This window comes from Stenella coeruleoalba (genome assembly GCF_951394435.1).
Source record: "Stenella coeruleoalba genome assembly, chromosome: 15".
NCBI classification, from domain to species: domain Eukaryota; kingdom Metazoa; phylum Chordata; class Mammalia; order Artiodactyla; family Delphinidae; genus Stenella; species Stenella coeruleoalba.
In genome coordinates, this window is record NC_137161.1 from 72,849,211 (window position 1) to 72,853,622 (window position 4,412).

The 4,412-nt window shown below is 45.7% G+C and overlaps 1 pseudogene across 1 annotated transcript; it reads right to left on the bottom strand.

The window, feature by feature from the left end:
• Positions 1-1,599: 1,599 nt before the first annotated feature.
• LOC307198518 (small ribosomal subunit protein eS26-like) lies at positions 1,600-4,181 on the bottom strand (annotated as a pseudogene). Its single transcript has 2 exons — positions 3,763-4,181; positions 1,600-1,650 (listed from the first exon to the last, which is right to left on the bottom strand). The product of its transcript is annotated as a small ribosomal subunit protein eS26-like (transcript).
• Between the last annotated feature and the right edge of the window lie 231 nt (positions 4,182-4,412).

Genomic DNA, 4,412 nt, shown 5'->3' on the forward strand with positions numbered 1-4,412 from the left:
TGATAGCAAACCCACTTGTTTGAAGGAGGTGAGGGAGTGACCCATGCAAAGATCTGGGGCAAAAATATTCCAATCAGAGGGAAGAGCTGATGTGCTGGACTTGAAGAACTGCAAGGAGGCCAATGTGGCTGGAGTGGGGGGAGCAAGGGCTCAAAGAGAAGGAGAGGCAAGGGTGGAGGCTGGGACAACAGATCACGCAGGACCTGGTAGGTTATGGAAAGACTGGCTTGGACTCTCAGCGAGGTGAGGAGACTTTGTAAGCTTTGGAGCAGAGGAATAATATATGCCTTGTGTTTTGAAAGGCTCCCTCTAGCTACGATGTTGAAAACTGACTTTGTGTTGTTGGGGGGAAATAGAGAAGCAGTGGGGCACAGACAAGGTCTAAGGCGCCATTCCAGGTGGGACAATGGTGGCTTCCACAATTTTGGTAACAGTGGAGTTGGTAAGGAGGGGTTATATTTTTGGACATATTTGAAGGTAGAGCCGTAGGATTTCCTTATGACTTTCAGTCTGAGTGACTGTAAGTGTTACTGACCAGGGTTTTTGGCCTTCCCCAATCAACTGAAATTGAGAAGAGGCCAGTGAGGAACTTCAGGCAAGTCTGTATTGGGGTTCCTGCAGCTGTAGGAGGGGGTAAAAACAAGTAACAGGTTTCCTTGCTCGCTCCCCGAAGGGGGCGGGGATGAGCCAGCTCTTTATATGGGGCGAGGGTAGGGGTGTGTCCAGGGGGTGGGGTTGGAGGCATGGCTTAGGTGGTTTGCCCACCCCTTAGGTGGTGTTGACTGCAGGGGGCATGTGCAGTACCCTGTTTTAGCTCCCTTTTCTTCAGAAGTGGCAGTTGCGTTTGTTTTTTTTTTTTGGTGTTTTGTATCTTTTGTCCAGAATTTGCCCCAACTGCGCATGCATGCAGTCATAGCCCCTTACAGTTTCTTTGTATTTTGTTGCTCAAGGAGATATTTGTCTGGGTGCAAGCATTACAGCACTGCAGCAAAGAGTCCCAAGCGCCAGCCTGCCTCACAAGGACACTACTGCCACTGATTGAAAGTGGGGGAATAGCGCTGCCATGGTGCCCCCAGCCACCTGGCACTACCACACGGGCCACACAGACAAAGGCTTGAACCACAGCTTGTCTGAGTTTCAGCAGAACGTCTGTGATCTTCCTGGAACAGAGGATGAGGAGCTGCTCGGGGGCCACCCCCTGCTCACCTCCTACGTCCCTTAGGAGGGTCTCAGGAGTCATGACTCATGTCCCAGGTTCTGAATATGCATGAGGCTCTCTGCCTCACCCACCGCCCCCTGCCCCCCAGCAGAGCTCCAGATTAAAACTGCTTTGTCTCTTAGTCTAGGATATAGCCTCCCTTTTTTGGTATCGTCCTTTTTGATGTGTAGGACGACTATGGAAGGATTGGTTTTGCTGTCTATGTAAGTAATAAACTGTATGGACCTAACAGTGGCTCATTGTAACTTTACCGGTGGAATCAGTTGTGCCTTGGCCTAGCCTTGTCTCATGCGCTGGAGGCTGAGATGGGCCCAGATGCGGGGAGCATAATTGGGAGTGATCAGGAGTTCAGGTCTAGACATCTTGGTTTGCGGAGCTTGTCAGACATGGGGCGAGCCATTGGCTATCCGAGTCTGGAGCTCAGGAGAGGTCTGGGTTGGAGACAGAAACCGGGATTATCAACGTATGGGTGATGTTTATAGCCCTGAGCCCACCCAAAGACAGGAGTAGATAAAAAAAGAGGCCCAAGGACTGAGCTCTGGAATCCTCCTTACCAGGTTGGGGAGAAAAGGAGGGATTGGCCAAAGAACCTGGAAGGAGAGATGGAGGTGAAGGAGAAGCAGGTGAGTGAGGGTCCTTGGAAGCCAATATACAAATTAATCCCTGGAGGGAGTGGGCAAATGTGAAAAGCTGCTGCGGAATTCCTTAAGATGAAGATTGCAAACCAGTTCTTGGAGCTAACCACTTATCCTTGGTGACAGTGATGAAAAAAATTTTGACGAAGTGGAGGCTGGGGTGGGGCAAAGGCTGGAATGGAATGGGTTCAAGGGAGAGTGGGAAGGGCAGACCTGGGCACAGCAAATACAGACAACTGGTCTGGAATTTGCTTTGCAAAAGTGACGCAAAAAAATGGGGCAGTGGTTGGTGGAGGAAGTGGGATCAGATAAAGTTTGTTTGCTTTTTCATTAAAAGAAATATACTAATTCTGGTGGGAATATCAGATTTTTGTATATACACCAGTATTGGTTTTATGTATTTGGTTTTATGTATTTATTCCAGAACCAACACCTTACCTTTGCTTATCTGACTTTAAGGTAGTGCTGTGATATGGCATGTCTGGCTATGGAATGGAGTTATGTAATAAGGTATGCTTCATAGTTTTTTAGGCTATTCTTGTGTGTTTTCTGCTCCAGGTGATTTTTAGAATCAGCTTGTCAAATTCGATAATAATCCTGTTGGGTGAGGTTACACTGAATTACTGAGTAATCTGACGGAGAACTGATATCTTTATAATGTTGAGCCTTGTCACCCATGAATATGGCGTCTCTCACTATTCTTTTTTTTTTTTTTTTGCGGTACGCGGGCCTCTCACTGTCGTGGCCTCTCCCGTTGTGGATCACAGGCTCCGGACATGCAGGCTCAGCGGCCATGGCTCACGGGCCCAGCTGCTCTGCGGCATGTGGGATCTTCCCGGACCGGGGCACGAACCCGTGTCCCCTGCATCGGCAGGCGGACTCTCAACCACTGCGCCACCAGGGAAGCCCTCTCTATTCTTTTATGTCCTTTAGGAAAGACTAATAGCTTAAAAAATAAATAGTTCACACATATTTCATGTTAGATTTATGCTTACGTGTTTTATAGCTTTTTGGTGCTACGAATGGTGTTTTTCCTATTATATTTTCTAATCAGAAAATTAGTCTTAGCTGAACAAGAAATGGATTAGATTTTTATATGTTGATCTTGCTGAATAAGATTAGTTCTAACAAGTTATCACTTAATGGTCTTGGGTTTTCATACTTTCTGCAAATGATGACTTTTTTGCCCATTGAATCTGTCTCAAGTAGGAAATAGGGTTATGATTCGAGGTTCCTGCTGCCCATCATTTTTGCCCTTGGGGAGGAAACAAAAGTTTCTTCTCTTTGAAGTGGTTTTCCACAGAGTTGGGCTGTGGGTTCTGGATACCCTAATTTACTCAGACTCAGAAAGAAGACAATTGCTCTGGGGTGATACGTAACACTGGAATCTTGCATTACACTGACTTGGGTAGAAAACAGATGGGTAGTAAAAAAAAATTTGACAAATATAGGAAAGTAAAATTTCCTTCTAAAAGCTTATTTTAAACTCTTTTCAGTAAATGGAACTGGAAAATTATTTGTTCATATGGACAAAAATGAAACTGGATTCCCTGTTTCACACTGCACCCAAAAAATTCAGCAGTACACAAAGTAAGAAGTTAAATAATGGAAGGAAAAGAAGTAGTTGAGAAGAATATATAGATGAAAAAAATTTTCTAACTCTGGAAGTTTATTAAACAAGTTACAGAAAAGGCTAATAATAAATTTGGCCACATGAAACAAAAGAACTTCTGCACAAGAAAGATGATAATTAGAATTAATAATAGCATCTAACTCATAGTTTGAGCATGAATATCAGAAGAGATTATGTCTGTGAAAGGGACCCATAAATCACTAAGCAAATGGTGGGTTTTTTTTAAAGTATAATTTCCATTTTATTGTCTTTCCAGGGGACCGTATTTCTTTAGCCTTTAAGGACTTAGCTCCTTCCGTGGGCTTTGGCGGAGGTCGTGGCGCAGCACCCGCAGGCCTAAATCGGGATGGAGGTGTTTGGTCCTTCCGGGCTACCGGAGAACGACTCCTGACTACCTTGCTGTGAACGGCACAACTCACGCAGTAATGTAGTTTCACATACAGCTTGGGAAGCACATAGGACAGTTCGCGCCAGGAGCTCACTCACCGTCGAAAACACTCGCTTCGGAAATGTCCCTGACGGCTGCGGTCTCTACGATGTTCCAAATGACGAACTTCTTAACGGCCTTATCCTCGGGCACGCATCGGGCACAGCTGGTGCAGCGAATAGGCTGCACGTGGCCGCGCCCCTTTTTGGCACGACCATTATTCCTTCTTTTCCTGGTCGTCTTGGAAGCGAGGAGGCGAGAGAGCATGGAGGTTGTTTTTAATCTGACCCAGCAAAACGCCTTATGCTCTATTTAGATTGATTTGATGTTAGGAACACTGGTTCACTCAAATTATTTCAAGTTTTGAAGATTTTGTAGTTAAGATTCCATGATAGGCATCATAAACGGATGGGTTCTTGACACCTTGGTTCCTACAAGCTTCATGCAACCTGCTCCTGCAAAGCTTGCCATGGGATTGCAGTTAGTGAGGTAGCTGCA